The 18,285-nt window shown below is 43.2% G+C and overlaps 1 pseudogene; it reads left to right on the forward strand.

Annotated features, from left to right (window-relative positions):
- The first annotated feature begins 750 nt into the window (after positions 1-750).
- LOC141236830 (uncharacterized) overlaps positions 751-18,285 on the forward strand; it is a 363,062-nt pseudogene continuing 345,527 nt past the window's right edge.

The raw sequence follows: 18,285 nt of genomic DNA on the forward strand, positions 1-18,285 counted from the left end.
ACGCCTCGTACACGCGCGGCTCCGCTCCGTACGCCTCGTACACACGCGGCTCCGCTTCGTACGCCTCGTACACACGCGGCTCCGCTCCGTACGCCTCGTACACACGCGGCTCCGCTCCGTACGCCTCGTACACACGTGGCTCCGCTCCGTACGCCTCCCACATACGGCTCCGCTCCGTACGCCTCGTACACGCGCGGCTCCGCTCCGTACGCCTCGTACACGCGCGGCTCCGCTCCGTACGCCTCGTACACGCGCGGCTCCGCTCCGTACGCCTCGTACACGCGCGGCTCCGCTCCGTACGCCTCGTACACGCGCGGCTCCGCTCCGTACACCTCGTACACACACGGCTCTGCTCCGTACACCTCGTAAACGCGCGGCTCTGCTCCGTACACCTCGTACACGCGGCTCTGCTCCGTACACCTCGTACACGCGGCTCTGTTCCGTACACCTCGTACACGCGGCTCTGCTCCGTACACCTCGTACACGCGGCTCTGCTCCGTACACCTCGTACACGCGCGGCTCTGCTCCGTACACCTCGTACACACGCGGCTCTGCTCCGTACACCTCGTACACACACGGCTCTGCTCCGCACGCCTCGTACACGCGCGGCTCCGCTCCGTACACCTCGTACACACACGGCTCTGCTACATCCACACTGTAAACCCCTCCTGACCCCACACATAAACTTCAGCTCATCCAGCACCATGACAACCAGCACAGCAGAGTCCTGCATCCACTGAGGCCCCTGATCATGTGACCCCTGACTCCTCCCCTCCTGTGACCTCATCACAGCTCCTGTGCGCACAGAGCAGCCATATATGTGGTGGCGGCTCTGCAGGTGGAGGTATGTGGAGACCCCATTACTGGGCGCAGGGGGCATTAACCCCTTCAGCACGGAGACTCTTTTGGGGTCTTGTGTTGTCCCTTTATAAGAATCATAAGGTTTTTGTTCTGTTTCCTGTAATAGATACATACGACCCAACTATGGAGACAGGAAGGGAGGAAACGTATTGTTCTCATAGTACAGGACCCCTTTACTGGCCCCACAGTGTAATGCCCCCATTATGCCCCTTATGCAAGATGTATGATGCCCCCCACACAGTGTAATGCCCCCGTTATGCCCCTTATGCAGTATGTATGATGCTCCCCACACAGTGTAATGCCCCCATTATGCCCCTTATGCAAGATGTATGATGCCCCCCACACAGTGTAATGCCCCCATTATGCCCCTTATGCAGGATGTATGATGCCCCCCACAGTGTAATGCCCCCATTATGCCCCTTATACAGGATGTATGATGCCCCACACAGTGTAATGCCCCCATTATGCCTCTTATGCAGGATGTATGATGCCCCCCACACAGTGTAATGCCCCCATTATGCCCCTTATGCAGTATGTATGATGCCCCCACACAGTGTAATGCCCCCATTATGCCCCTTATGCAGGATGTATGATGCCCCACACAGTGTAATGCCCCCATTATGCCCCTTATGCAGTATGTATAATGCCCCCACACAGTGTAATGCCCCCATTATGCTCCTTATGCAGTATGTATGATGCCCCCACACAGTATAATGTTCCCCCAGTAGTGCCTCAGGTCCTGTAGTTGGAATAATCCCTCTGGAGTTGGTTTTCCCTTTGCCTGCTCCCCTACATGTAGACCCTCGAGCATGTATACATGCATGTAGGGGAGCTGGCCTTACTAGATATCGAGGCTTTGTACAGTAATATACTGCATGAAGATGGTATCAGAGGAGTAAGATATTTCCTGAAATCAAAATCAATAGAGTGTAGCAGACATAATGACTTCATGGAGGATCTTCTAAAATTCACTCTTACTCATAACTTCTTTTTGACAGGAAGTACTTCCACCAGCTCAGGGGTACTGCGATGGGGAGCCTCTGTGCACCCTCACATGCTAAAGTATTCCTGAGCTGGTAGGAGGAAACTACAATATTCAGGGATGATCATAAGTGGTGGCATCCATATATTGGGGTATGGTACAAATATATTGACTACATTTTTATCATCTGGTCAGGGACGAGTGAACAATCTTTTGAATTTGTCAGAGAACTCAATATCCATAGAGTGGGCCTGAGATTTATATCAGAGTTTAATTATTACCAGCTGCCTTTCCTGGATGTACTAATCAAGAAGGATTGCAATGGGACCCTAGTAACACTCATCTATCATAAACCTTCAAGCACTAATAAACTATTGAAGTGGGATAGCCACCACCCCATCCTCATAAAAAGAAGAATACCCAAGGGCCAGTTTTTACGGTTGGGTACTGCTCTAATGTCACAGATTTTAATATACAGACAATAGACCTGAACATCAGATTCAGGGAAAAAGGGTACTCATGGTACATTTTGGATTCCCAGAAAAATGGGAGAGACAGACACTCCTCCATACCTAACCTAGAGACCAAGAAAAAGATTGGACAACACGAGTAAGAAAAACTTACGACAATCAGAGTGACTGTATCTTTCATATCCTCAGAAAACACTGGGATATACTCGTGGCTGATCCGGACCTGAGGGTCCTGTGGGATCTACTCCCACAATAACTTTCAGAAACGGTCAGACAATTAGGGACCATTTAGTGCATAGTTACTGTCAGGGAAATATTGAGAAAGTATTAACAATTTCTCTCTGTCCCTGAAACCCCTCTTCATCCCTCCCTTATCCACCATTTGTCACCAGAGGAGAGCTGACACTCCAGCTGTTGGTATGCAAAAAACAGTACAAGAAGTTCAGTAGCCTATTCTACTTAACATACAAATGCATCTCCTCTTAGCACAGACCTGGGATAGATTGACACTTTCCAGCATAGGGGCAGAGATGGAAGGAAAGAGGAAATGGCTCGTTTAGGCTCAAAAGGGGTTTAACAAAGACTGCAGAATCTTCGGAATAACTAAAGTTTCATAATTCTCAAAATGAAGGGACCCATATTTTTAGTGACAGGGTCAGCTTGGGAATGATATGGATATTTTCCTGTCTCTGTAGGTCCCTCTGGGGGGCTGTGGCGCAAAAGTCCCAAAATAACAGATCGCAGCTATACCGTGTGAGGTCTCTTGAGAAAGGTAAAATCATAATGGAAAAAATTGTATCACTTTCGGGCCTCTACGATCAACCCACAATAAGTTATCACAAAAAACAGATATCTAATAAAGATATGAAGGCTGGAGACCAGCCCCCGTAATGTCATCCCAGGGGGTGTGTGGGCCGGTCTTTCACTTCAGCATAAAAGAATCTGCTGAGGTTGGAGTAGTATTCATTGCGGGAGTATGTATTTATTATAGCAACGGATCTTGCTCGATAACAGTCAAATCAAGCTTAGTGTCTCCCCTTCACCTATATTGAATTGTCTCAGCGATCATTATAGTAAGTCTTCTTTAATCCTACTTATGTATTGTATTGTCCACTTTTGTAAAATCTTGTATATTTTTCATAATACTGCCTCCCTTTTGGATTAAATATAAAATTTAATAATTATTTTTCTTTTTTACTGTAATTGGGCTATCGTGAAGCTGACAGTGACCGTACGGGGGCGTAGACACATTCCATGCGTTGGAATCTGGAGGTGTGATGCCATATGCTCACTGGTCGCTTGCCGATACCTACGTAGTGGGTAGTCGGGATCGTGTGCTCGCCACTCCCTGATGAAATCCGGACAGAGTAACGGCAACGGTGAGATATTGTGTGATCTCCCCGGTGTCGTCACTGTGGAACCCTGACAATTTTTATAAAAAACCTGCACCCAAGGGGACTTGGCTAGATAGAGGAATCTACCGTTTCTTTAGATTTGGAGAACATTGTCCATTTAATTGGATGGATCCATGTAAATCTTTCTTGAGTTCCTCCATGCTTAAAATCTTTTTCTAGTGGGATTATTCCAACTGTAATTCCTCAGGACTAGTATATATGATCACACCTGCCCCTAGATTATGTAGGCAAGATCAAGAGGGAGTCTAGGAGGAGTGCGGGGGGGCATTTGGGCAGTATACGCCATGGTTGGGACACCCCATTAGCGAGACATATGAACAGTGTACATTGAGATCAAACTGGAGACATCTCCTTTTGTATCATTGAGATGGTTAAACCCAATGTGAGAGGAGGGGATCACAATAGATGTATCCTCAAAAAAGAAAGTAAGTGGATTGTTATACTGAATTCACTGGCCCCTAAGGGACGCAATGAGCAAATTTCTTATGCCTGTTTTGTGTGAATACAGCCCCATTCTGGATTATATTTTTAGATTGTATACTCTACCCATTGCTACTCAGTTCCCTGTGAATGGGGTTCACATATTATTGTACTTCATCGAGATATCTGAGCTTCTATATCAGAATTATTACTTAGCAATTATTCCACATATACTATTTATTAATTAACAAGTGTGGTGATCCTTGTGTATCTCTAATTGTGCAATAGAGGTCAAATTTGACCATTTAGGAATATACTGTGGGCCATCATCCCATATCTTATGTAGTTATAAAGTAGATCTACACGCCTATTGCATGATGGGAGGATGTGCAATACTTGTTTTTAGTCTCCCATGACGCTGATCTCAGAGAGAGAAAAATCCTATGTTGGTGGTATGCAATCCAAAACCATTATGCGCTCTGGTATGGAACGCATGCTTCTGGACATGCGCATTCGCAGATAGGAGACTGTGATGCACTCCGTCGTGGAACGCACATGTCCGGGCACGTTTGTGCTTTCTGCCCGCCCGTTGTTTTGTGCTGGATTTTGGGGAATACTTGAGAATTTATTTTTGTTCCATCTGTCTTTAATTGATCCATCAGATTTGTCCTCAGCGAATTATAATTAGAGGAACCCATGGACACATTAGGATTTGTGAAGCTGACCTCCGCTCTCCTCTATTTCCTTTGAATTTATTGTATGACCTGTATTTCAGAACAGTAGCTCTTGGTTTGTTTCACTTCCATGTGTAAATTGAATTTGACTCGTTGTCTTTGATATTTCTTTCAAACTTAGTTTTTTTGATGTCTGAGATCCATCCTCCAGACTTTTGTAAATTCTTTTGCATATTTTGTTTGATTTTTGTATCCAAAAAGGCTTCTACACGTGGCGGAAAACTTTCAACTAGTTATTTTCAAGAAACAAATATCAAACGCAATGTAACTTGGTTATCCTTGGTTAGGTTTTTTTTTTATTTAGATTGTGAGCCCCAATGGGGACAGCGATGATAATGTATGTAAAGCTCTGCGGAATATGTTGGCGCTATATAAAAATAAAGAATATATATATATATATATAATATAATGTGGACATACACCCTGTAAAGCATGCAACTATGTTAACCGCTTCCCGACCGCCCACTGTACATAAACATCCGCGCTGCCTGGGCTCTGTGCAGCGCGGACGTTTAAAAACGGTGGGTGGTCTCGCAGCGCTCAGGACCCCCAGTGTCCTGCAAGCGCTCCAAGAGCGGTGCAGAGCGTTAGCTCTGACAGGGAACATCATCGGGACCTGATTGGATCAGGTCCCAGTGATGTTAACCCTTTGCTGTCTTCTATATGCCGCGATCTATAGTGATCGCGGCATATAGAAGACAGCAGGAGGAGAGGGGGTGGTATACTTACCTCTCCGAAGACCCCTGATACCTTCCAGGACCTTGGGTTGCTATGGCAGCTGAAGGTCACATGACAGCCTCCAGCTCTGCCATATATGGTGTCCTGCCAGTGTCAGCCTGCAGCTGAAGCCTGGCAGGACACACTGACTGTGTGAAGATCTCATGTAATGTAATATATGTCTATTACATTACATGAGATCAGCGATCAGAAAAATAAAAATTAATGTCCCATACAGGGACTAAGTAAAAATGTAAAAAAAAGTAAAAAAAATGTTTTGAAACTGTTAAAAAAAAATACAAAATAAATTAAAATAAATAAATAAAATATTAAACCGATAAATACGTATATTTATGCAAAAATAAAAAAAGTACACATATTTGGTATCGCCGCGTCCGAAACAACCCGAGCTATAAAACTGTCACACTAATTAACTCCTTCTGTGCACACCGTAATAAAAATAAATAAAAAACGGAGCAAAAAACTATGCTTTTTCCTCATATCGCCAAACAAAAAGTGGAAAAAAATGCGATCAAAATGGAAATAAAAATGGTACCGCTGAAAACGTCATCTTGTTCCGCAAAAAAAAAGCCGCCATACAGCTCCATCAGCCGAAAAATAAAAAAGTTATGGACTTCAGAATAAAGCAATGCAAAAAAAATATTTTTTTTATAAAATTGTTTTATTGTGTAAAAGCGCCAAAACATAAAAAAATATACAGTAAGTGTAATATCGCTGTAAACGTACTGACCCGAAGAATAAAGCTGCCTGATCACTTTCACCACACGCAGAACGACATAAAAAAAAACCTCAAAAAACAATTCCTGAATTGTTGTTTTTTGTTAATTTTACCTCCCAAAAAACGGAATAGAAAGCGATCAAAAAATGTCACGTACCCAAAAATGGTACCAATAAAAATGTCAACTCGTCCCGCAAAAAACAAGCCGTCACATGACTCTGTCGGCCGAAATATGGAAAAATTATAGCTCTCAAAATATGGCGATGCAAAAACTAGATTTTGCAAAAAAAAAAGCGTCTTAGTGTGTGACAGCTGTCAGTCATAAAAACCCGATATAAATCTGGTATCTCTGTAATCGCACCGACCCGAAGAATAAAGTAATCTAATCAGTTATATCACACGAGGAACGGCGTAAAAAAATAAATAAAATCAATTCTTCACCTGCTACTGATTTGTTTATTATGTCTCCCAAAGATCGCAGTAAGGCTCTGCTCACATTTATCCTGCGCTCTGCGCTGAGCACTTACGCCAGAGTTTCCGTGTAAATCTCTGAAATACGTGATTCAGACGGAACCCATGATGGAAGATTCCCTGTAATGAGGCAGATATAGGCCACTGTGAATGCCGTCTGGCCTGTGATCCCACGGTGTCATTTGTTTTAGGCGTGCATAAAAGTGCGGTTGGCCACAGTTTTGTGCACTTCTGAAAAAAAGGACACCGCTAAACAGAGGCCAGACGGAGTCCAGAGTAACTCTGCTGCCTCATTACAGTGAATGGATCCCGCAGGGGTTTCATCTGAATTACATCACTTTGAAATTTAGATGGAAACCCCGATGTAAGTGCTCAGCCTAGAGCGCCGGATAAATGTTACGTAAAATGTTCCCAATAAAAGCTTCAACTCAGTCCTCAAAAAAAGCTAGTCCCCACTCAGGTCCGTCATCTGTTAAAAATATAAGGGACTTCCAAGTTACTGGTAGCAGAAAGGCTCTGGAAAAGCGAAATGGCCCTTGTGTTAGAACCTTGCTCTTAGTTTTTTTTTCCTTTGCTGGTCACATGACCTTGTTGGCCTATTTAATCCTGCTCCACCCTTCTGGCTTTGCTGGACTTCATTGTATATCTACTTTCTAGCTAGCCTGTGCTCTTTGTCTTGCTCTGTTAGTTTGCTTGGTCTACTGACCTCTATGTTCTATATATTTTGTTTGTTCGTCTGTCTGCTACTATTTCTGTTAGGAGGTGTCCCTTATTCCTCCCAGTCCTTAGTACTTGTAGGGATTCCTTCCCCACATCTATAGGTCTCCGTACAGACTAGCTTAGGACTTTAGCAGGTCTGATCGCAGGATCAGGTCCCCTGTTACATCGTAGGGATTAAGCTGAGTTCTATCGTAGGGACAGATCTCCTCTCTTTCCTTAGCTCTGGTAGCAGAACATAACACCTTGCCCCCCAAAAGAAATTCAGAAAATTTTGTGCTCCCAAATCCAAATGCCTATTCTACAATAATTTGTTCTCCAATTGTCAAATAGCACTCCATCCCCCCCCAGATCTCGCCGTATGGCTGAGCGGTACGATACAGCCACATATGGGGTATTGTCACTTTTAGAAGAAATTGTGTGACTCATTTCGGCACCATTTTTACCCATTGCCCTGTGTGAAAATGTAAAATCTGAGAGTAAAACATTTTTTTGTGGTAAAAATATAATTATGCTTTTTTCACTGCCCAATGGTATAAATTTAAAAATTAAAAAATACTCACTACTTCCCTAGATGAATTCCTTGAGAGATGTAGTTTACAAAATGGGGTCACTTGTGGGGGTTCCTGCTGTTTCGGCATGTCAGCGACTCTTCAAATGTGACATGGTGTCTGCAACCTATCCCAGCCAACATAGCACTCCTTTCTCTTCTGAACCCTGCCGTACACCACAGCAGTGGTTTTCCCCCACATATGGGGTATCTGCGTACTCAGGAGAAATTGCTTAACAAATTTCATGGTGCAATTTCTCCTGTTACCCTTATGATAATACAAAATTAGGGAATGAAAAACATTTTTTGTGGGAAAAATGTGAAAATTTTATTTTTATGGCTCAATATTATAAACTTCTGTGAAGCACCTGGGGGTGCAAGGTGCTCACCACACATCTAGATAAGTTCCCTAAGGGGTCTAGTTTCCAAAATGGTGTCACTTGTGGGGGGTTTCCACTGTTTAGGAACATCAGGGGCTCCCCAAATGCAACATGGCGTCCGCTAATTATTCAAACAAATTTTACATTCAAAAAGTCAAATGGCGCTCCTTCCCTTCTGAACCCTGCCATGCGCCCAAACAGTGGTTTGCCTCCACATATGGGGTATCAGCGTGTTCAGGAGAAATTGCACAACAAACGCCATGGTGCAATTTATCCTATTACCCTTATGATAATGCAAAATAAAGGGATGAAAAATGTTTTTGTGGGAAAAATGTGAAAATTTTATTTTTACAGCTCAATATTATAAACTTCTGTGAAGCACCTTGGGGTTCAAGGTGCTCACCACACATCTAGATAAGTTCCCTAAGGGGTCTAGTTTCCAAAATGGTGTCACTTGTGGGGGGTTTCCACTGTTTAGGAACATCAGGGGCTCCCCAAATGCAACATGGCGTCCGCTAATTATTCAAACAAATTTTACATTCAAAAAGTCAAATGGCGCTCCTTCCCTTCCGAACCCTGCTGTGCGCCCAAACAGTGGTTTTCCCTCACATATGGGGTATCAGCTTGCTCAAGAGAAATTGCACAAACAATTTTGGGGTCCATTTTTTCCTGTTACCCCTTTGAAAATAAAAAAAATTGGGTCTAAAGTAACATTTTTGTGAAAAAAGTTAAATGTTAATTTTTTTCTTCCACATTCCAAAAATTCCTGTGAAGCACCTGAAGGGTTAATAAAGTTATTGAATGTGGCTTTGAGTACCTTGAGGGGTGCAGTTTTTAGAATGATGTCACTTTTGGGTATTTTCTGTCATAAAGACCCCTCAAAGTGACTTCAAATATGATGTGGTCCCTAAAAAAATGTTTTTGTAAATTTTGTTGGAAAAATGAGAAATCGCTGGTCAACTTTTAACCCTTATAGCTCCCTAACAAAAAAAAATTTTGGTTCCAAAATTGTGCTGATGTAAAGTAGAAATTTTACCACTATCCTGAAGTACAATATGTCACGAAAAAACAGTCTCAGAATCAGGGGGATCCGTTCCAGAGTAATTGCTTCATAAAGTGACAGTGGTCAGAATTGAAAAAATTGGCCCGGTCACGAAGGCAAAAACAGGCTCTGGTGCGAAGTGGTTAATAAAACCAACACATTTGAAGAAAACCTAACAGGACTACAATTTGCAATACACAATTTCATCAGTTGTAACACTATAGGGGGTCATCTACTTAATAGAGTGTATAGAGAGTTAACTACAATATGTGGGATTCACGTCTGATCCACTAAAAAAATGTATTAGAAGACATTTATCTGACGCAATCAATCCCACAGCATTAAACCTGTCTGTGGTTTCAAGACACTTTTCACAAAAAAAATAAAGGGCATATCAGATCCTTCAGATATTAGGAATAGAAAAGGCTTATAAACCATTAAGAGGTGGAGATATGAAAAGAAAAATCTTAAATAGAAAGTCATATTGGATATTTAAATTACACACTAGAGCCCCACAGGGAATGGACATCAGACAGGATTAATATTACAGTACAATTACCCGTATATTCCGGCGTATAAGACGACTTTTGAAGACTGAAAAATCTTCTGTCTAGTCTGGGGTCGTCTTATACGCCGGTAATGCTTTTGAACTTTCAGAAATTGACATGCGGGGATACTCTGGGGGTGTTAATAAGCTGCCGTGGCCGTATCCCTGCCATATCGGAGTTAATATAAGGTGGAGGGAGTTAAAATACGGCGGCGGTAGGTCCAGACAGTCAGCGCTTCTGTGCTGAAACTGACACATCGCTGCGTATTCCCAGCTCCGGACACAGCGCAGGGCTTCTGTGCGGACAGCTTTCACTTGTCACAGAAGCGCTGCGCTGTGTCCGGAGCAGGGAAGTTCGCATCGCTTCTGTGACAATATATGAAAAGCCGGCAATTCAGCAGCGGCATAAGCCGGCACCCGACAATTTAGAATAGAAAGAATAGAGCTTCACACATAGATTAGATAGATAGAAACATGTCAGTCACATATATATGAAGTACAGTGACAGTATTGCTTACTGTACTTGTCATTTAGTGTAAAGGATTTATTAAAACAAATAATAGTGTTTTCATGCACCGTCTCTTTAAAAAAGCCGGCCGGCAATTCAGCAGCAGTACCCGACAATTTATAACAGACAGAATAGAGCTTCACACATAGATTAGATAGATAGAAACATGTCAGTCACATATATATGAAGTACAGTGATAGTGTTGGTTACTGTACTTGTCATCTAGTGTTAAAATAAAGGATTTATTTAAAAAAAAATTGGCGTGGGGTTCCCCTTAATTTTAGGCTCTAGCGGAGGTTAAGCAGACAGCTGGGGCAGATGTTTGAAGCCTGGGAAGGGGGTAATACCCACGGAGCTTCCCAGGCTACTAATATCAGCCCCCAGCTGAATACCTAGCCTTTACTAGCTATTAAAATGGGGGACCCCCCAAAAAAAATGACGTGGGGTCCCCCCTAATTTAATAGCTAGCAAAGGCTAGGCAGACAGCTGGGGGCTGATATTAATAGCCCAGGAAGGGAGCCATGAATATTGGCCCCCTCCCAGGCTAGAAACACCAGCCGTCAGCCGCCCCAGAAATGGCGCATCCATAGGATGCGCCAATTCTGGCACTTAGCCTCGCTCTTCCACGCTGCCCTGGTGCGGTGGCAGGGGGTAATAGGGTTGGGGTTGATGTCAGCTTATAATGCCAGCTGACATCAAGCCCAGGTTAGTAATGGAGAGGCGTCTATAAGACACCCCCATTACTAACCCCATAGTAAAAGTTAAAAAAAACACAAACACCCAGAATAAAGTCCTTTAATTGAAATAAAGACACAATTCTTTATTGTTCTAAATTAAACCATACTTACCATCACGCCCATTCCAGTTGAAGCCAACGATCTCCTGCAATAAAAGAAAAATAATAAACCAACATCATCCTTACCTTTCCATGGTTCCCACGACAGCTTCAGCTCTGCTACATCGAGATGACAGGCTGGACCGCAGCAGAACGCCGCCATCCAGCCTGTCATCCCGCAGACACTGAGAAGCGCAGGCATGCTTGCGCTCTGCAGTGTCTGGCTGTGACGGCATCCAGATGAGCCGACAATGAACTCAGCTCACCTCCTGGACGTCCGTCACTGACAGCGTGGGAAACTTCTACTGCGCATGCGGGGAGCAGGAGAATTTTCCCACGCTGTCAGTGACGTGCATGAGGTGAGCCGAGTTCAATGGACATGATCTCGGCTCATCTGGATGCCGTCACAGTCAGACACTGAGGAGCACAAGCATGCCTACGCTTCTCAGTGTCTGCCGCATGGCAAGCTGAACGGCAGCGTTCTGCTGCGGTGCAGCCTGTCATGTGAATGTAGCAGAGCTGGACCGGTCCTGGGAACCATGGAAAGGTAAGGATGAGGTTGCTTTATTATTTTACTTTTATTGCAGGAGATCGTTGGCTTCAGCTGGAATGGGCGTGATGGTAAGTATGGTTTAATTTAGAACATTAAAAAATTGTGTCTTTATTTCAATTAAAGGACTTTATTCTGGGTGTTGTGTTTTTTTTAATTACTTTACTAGAAATTCATGGTGGTCATGTCTAATATTGGCGTGACCCCATGAATTTCGGGCTTAGGGCCAGCTGATAATGCCAAGCTGGCCCTAACCCCTTTATTACCCAGTGAGCCACCGCACCAGGGCCCTGGATGAGTTGGGTACAGCGCCAGAAGATGGCGCTTCTATGAACGCGCCATTTTCTGGGGTGGCTGCGGACTGCAATTTGCAGCGGGGGGGGCCCAGAAAGCTTGGGTCTCCCTGCGCTGCAGATTCCAGCCCCCAGCTGCCTAGTTGTACCTGGCTGGACACAAAAATAGGGCGAAGCCCTACGTCTTTTTTTTTTAATTATTTCATGAAATAATTAAAAAAAAAAGGGCTTCCCTATATTGTTGTGTCCGGCCAGGTACAAATAGGCAGCTGGTGGTTGGGGGCAGCCCGTTCCTGCCTGCTGTACCTGGCTGGACACAAAAATATGGCGAAGCCCACGTCAACATTTTTGGGAAAAATTAATTACAAAATTAATAATAATTTAGGGACTGCATCTTTATTAACCCCTCAATTGTCATTTAGTGTTAAAATAAAGGATTTTTTAAAAAGAAAATTGGCGTGGGATCCACCATCATTATAGTCTCTAGCGGAGGTTAAGCAGACGGCTGGGACAGATGTTTGAAGTCTGGGAAGGGGGTAATACCCACGGAGCTTCCCAGGCTACTAATATCAGCCCCCAGCTGAATACCTAGCCTTTACTAGCTATTAGAATGGGGGACCCCCCCAAAAAATGACGTGGGGTCCCCCCTATTTTAATATGTTTATGAGTGACAGTTTTCCTGCTATATACCTGCATGTCATAAGAATTTAAATTAAAAAAGGACCATGTTAAATTCAAATCTGTTTTTTTTTAATTTTTACCGGTGTTTGGTATGCGTTGGAAAAGGGGTAGTCTTATACGGTGAATATATCCTAAACTCTATATTTTAACAGGAAAGTAGGGGGGTCGTCTTATACACCAGGTCGTCTTATACGCCGGAATATACGGTAATTGTATTTGTCTTTGATTTCCAGTGATTTTATTGAATGTCTCATGCATGAGTTGTATTTGTGTATTCTCTTTTACTTCCATACAATACAGGGTTAAATTGTCTGAGAAGTACTCAGTAATCAATGGACACCCAGGAAAGGGAAGGATATAAAAGTATCAGAGAGACTCACATGTTGTAAATCAGGAATAAGCATTGGTTTCCTATGCGGGCACTTGGTGGTATGCCATCATAACAGTTTTTATGAACTCACAATAAGGCTATGTGCCCACGTAGCAGATTTGATCCAGAGCGTTTTTGCCTCTCTCTGGCAGAAAAAAACGCATGCAGATTTACATGCGTTTTTTCTGCCAGAGAGAAGCATTTTTTCAGCGTTTTCGCATGCGTTTTTTCAAGCAGTTTTCCAAGCGATTCTGAGCATCTCTTGGAAAGTGCTTGACAAGTTGGTCACACTATATAAATCCGTGCAACCGGCATGGATTTATATATTGTGACCAAGTAATAGTTAAAAAAAGAATAAGAATGGTAAAAAATAAAAAAAAAAGATTATACTCACCTTCCGATGTCTTCCCGGTGTCATCTCTGCTGCGTCCGGTCTCTTGCAATGCTCGCGCTGTTGTGAAGGACCTGCGGTGACATCATTGAGTCATGTGATGGGTCACATGACTCCGTGACGTCATGGCAGGTCCTTCACAACAGCGCGAGCATTGCAAGAGACCGGACGGCGTGGACAAAACACCGGGATGACATCGGAAGGTGAGTATAATCTTTATTTTTTGTTTTAAATTCTTTTATTTACATATTCTATGGTACCTGAGTCTGGAGGAGAGTCTTCTATCCTCCAGGCCTGGGTACCATCCGCACATTAGAACGCGCCAATTATGCAAGTACAGATGCGGAATTGGCGCGTTCTAATGCAAGTCAATGGCGGCGATTACGCTAAATTAATGGACATGCTGCGTATTTTTGAGCGCAGCATAAACGCTGCGGAAAAATACGCAGCATGGGCATTGAAAGTGCGGATTTTCATTGGAGACCATGGGGGAAGGTTTACCAAGCGTTTCCCAAGCGTTTACGCTGCGGAATTTCCGCAGCGTAAACGCTTGACAAACACATCGTGGGCACACAGCCTCAATGTGAGGTTTTAACAATATAGACCATGCTGGAGAATCCATCTCTCCTCCTTGCTCTACTTGAACCTTGAAATGTCCCTGACCAGGGCGGCTCCATGCGGTGATCTTCAGACAAAGTGCATTGAATAAACAGTGAGCTGACCTCCCTCTCCATTTTCCCATTATATGCATGTTTTCCCTATAGTGACGAATATTTATTTTTGCTAAAACTGTGATATTTTCACTTTAAAACTTTTTTTAAACCTTTTTTATAAACTTTTTTAAACAACTCTCCTTAGTGCGATCATACAACACAGAAGCCACTGATTGCTCAGATGATGCACTGTACTACTGTAGTGCCGTGTATTATCACTGCCTGTGCAATAGTAACGTCCCCATACACATGAGATAATTGTTGACTGATCGGTCATTTGGCAGACGGTTATCTCTCCCGACTCTCCCATACACACAAATATTCCAGCTTTTCTGTGGTCTGTATGAGAGAGTCGCCTCTAGCCGAGGACTATCTACAGGAAGAACAAACATTTTAGCCTCTGAAATTCAGGATCATAGATCCTTCTCTGCCCTGACATTATCTGTTGGGAGGCCCCCAAAAACATTATATAGTTTACCAAACCCCCCCGAAATCAGTGCTTTCATGCAGCTTTAGTCTAATGTGTCTGGGGGCGTAAAAAGGTAACTTATTGAACGCTGCCTCTGGCCCGGCCTAATAGACTTTCGTACATTGCAGGCCCAAACACCATTATTAGGCATTTAAGTATCATAGTAGCTAGGCAGCCCCATACTATTGAGCACTTGGGGGAGGAAGGTCATTCAGCCGAACTCTGTCAAACCTTCTTAGATGCCATGTTTGCTTTTTGCAGGAGCAAGTGGTTAAACTGCCAGGGATTTTGTTGCAGCCGCACCTGTGTCATCCTTGCGGTGTACATCTATGTTCTGGTGCTCAAAAGAATTCATATAAGAACAAACACAAATGTTTAACATGTTAAAAAATGACAATGTGTCTTCTGCTTTTTGCATGTTTTTTTTTTACAAGAATTGTTGGTGACAGTTTTCTTTTGAAACTTTTTAATATCTGCTTTTTTCAGTTTTTTCTCTTGTAATATAGGAAAGCCTAAGGCCAGAAGTAAACCCCATAATACACTGTACATGTAGACTTCAGTATCAAATCATTTCTGTCCACGGTGTTTGTGCAAACAAAACAGCTTTTATAAAAGCCTCACACTTCTGTGTGTGAATCAGACATGAGATCTAACTTGATAAAAGATTACAGTCTGGGGAAGACAGGAAACATTCATATAGACGGCCGGTGGAGATGTAGTCAGTGACGGACTCTGGCCAAATATGGTTTTAGAGCCGTAGTAGAAGATGTTGCTTCATCATGACGTAGTTATTTCTCATGTCACTTGTAATGAATATCTCCTGCAGTATTGCTAATTCCAATTCCATTGTCGGAAAATGAGACAAGAATTAGCGTTATGGAAGGTGTCATGAACTCACAAAGAGACGACACCGGGGAGATTACATAATCTCTCACCGTTGTCGTCACTCTGTGGGGATATGTGTATATGCCCCCGTACGGTCACTGTCAGCTTCACGATAACCCAATTATTATTGTTCGCTGCCACCACCGTCCAGATTTGAAATATAATACAGGCCTGGTCGGACGCCTGCGTTCTGGTAGGGTATATGGCTTCGGGGGAGGGAACGATTACAGAGCAAAAGAAACAGGACTATTACATTTTATATTTAATCCAAAAGGAAGGCAGTGTTATGAAAAATATACAAGGATTTTACAAAGGGGACAATACAGTACAGAATATACAGTTACACAATATAAACAGGATTAAAGAAGACTTACGTAATAGATCGCAGAGACAATTCCGTTTAGCTGGAGGGGGGCGCCCCACTTATTGATTTGACTGTTATCGAACAAGATCCGTTTATTATAGTCTCTATACCCCCCTGGCAATGAATACTCATCCATCCTCCTTGGATTCTTTTATGCCTAAGGGGAGAACTGCCCACACAGCACCTGGGATGACATTAAGTGGGCTGGCTCTACCATTTTTTCCGTTATGAATTTACCTTCCTTTAGAGACCACACATGACATAGTTGTTGTCTGTTATTTTGTTACTTTTGCACCCCAGCTACCCGGAGGGACTCACAGCTACGATAAAATAAGCATATTGTTCCTTGGCTGACCCTGCCACTAAAAACATGGGTCCCATTATTAGCGGAGTTATAGAACTTACAATATTTCATATTTCGTATCAGCTCCGGACATCCTGGAGTTTGTGTTAAACCCCTTTGAAGCCTAAATGAGTTTTCCTTCAATCTCTGCCCCTGCTTGAAGGTGTCAACCTATCCCAGGTCTGTGCTAAGGGGAGATGCATTCCTATGTTAAGTGGGTCAGTAGCACCTTTTGTGCTGCATTTGTCTACAAGTGACTTCTGCTGTGTGTGTTAAATTGCATGGAAACAGTTGGTTTGGTCCAAATGGTGGATAAGGAAGAGGTGAGAGGGAAGAGGGGCTTGGGAGAAATTGTTAATATTTTCTCAATATTTCCCTGACAGTGAGTCTATGAGAAACGTATTCAGCTGCAGACTCCGAGGAAGAAACTGCTTGTTGTCTGTGGCCTAAAATATATAGGTTTTATTACTAGATGTAAAGAAAAAACGAAATACTGTCAAATAATAAATCTCCTTATATGTTTCCCCTCGTTATCTCCAATAGTTGTATTATTGCACAGGATTTTTATGATGTTCCATTGGCTTATCTTCTCCTCATTCGGGTCTCTACAATATCAGATCCTCTCAGTGAAGATCTTCTATATAACAAAATTTTCCTGATTTACCCATCAAAGATGGATATGGACAGGGACAAGATGGAGATGGCGGAGAGGATATTACATCTCACCCTAGAGATCCTCTTCCGGCTTACTGGAGAGGTGAGAGATTCTGATGACATCACATTTAATTATTCTTATCTATGGGAATAACAGGTGAACAAAACTGGAGAGGTGAGGACTCTGGAAATGTCTGTAGTGAGATTTATTAATGTGTCTCTCCATAACCAGAGATTAATCACAGGACCTCCACCTCACCCCCTGATACATGAGGACATCAATGACCAGATCCTAGAACTCGCCTACAAGATGATTGGGCTTCTGACTGGAGAGGTGACATTGCTGGGACATTATACAGTAACACTATGAAGGGATCGGGGAGATGACTGTATCATTGTATGTATCAGGTTCCTATAAGATGTCAGGATGTCGCTGTCTATTTCTCCATGGAGGAGTGGGAGTATTTAGAAGGACGCAAAGATCTGTACAAGGACGTCATGATGGAGGTTCCCCAGCCCCTCACATCACCAGGTAATAGACTGGACTAAATACACACGGCCTATAATTATCTGTATGTAAAGAATGAATTCAGTCCCTGTATGTGTTTCCTCCAGATCTATCCAGTAAGAGGTCAACACCAGAGAGATGTCCCCGTCCTCTTCTTCGTCAGGACTGTAAACAAGAAGATCTCAATGTTCCTCAGGTAGATACAGAGAAGATGTCATGAGATCTCCCCTATGATGTGTAGACGGCTGTAAAGGTCTTTTGTTCAGTCTTGTTTTATCCACCAGTATTATATGTTTTATATTTGTGTAGTGAGAACGGAGGGGATGACAGGATTAGAGCTGATCATTAGTGTTGAGTATTCCGATACTGAAATATCTGGTATCGACCAATATTTGCGGTATCGGAGTTCCGATACTGAGTTCCGATACTTTTAGAATATCGAATACCGGAATCGGAAGTTCCCATAATGCCTGTGCTCTGCAGTGTCTCTGAAGGATGACAAGCTGGATGGCAGCGCTCAGCTTACTGTACTTGTAATTTAGTGTTAAAGGATTTATTAAAAAAAATAATAATGTTTTCATGCACCATCTCTTTAAAAAAGCCGTCCGGCAATTCAGCAGCGGCATACATCGGTACCCGACAATTTAGAATAGAAAGAATAGAGCATCACACATAG

This window comes from Phyllobates terribilis, unplaced genomic scaffold (assembly GCF_046119375.1).
Source record: "Phyllobates terribilis strain yellow unplaced genomic scaffold, ASM4611937v1 Scaffold_726__1_contigs__length_752350, whole genome shotgun sequence".
Classification (NCBI taxonomy): Eukaryota; Metazoa; Chordata; class Amphibia; order Anura; family Dendrobatidae; genus Phyllobates; species Phyllobates terribilis.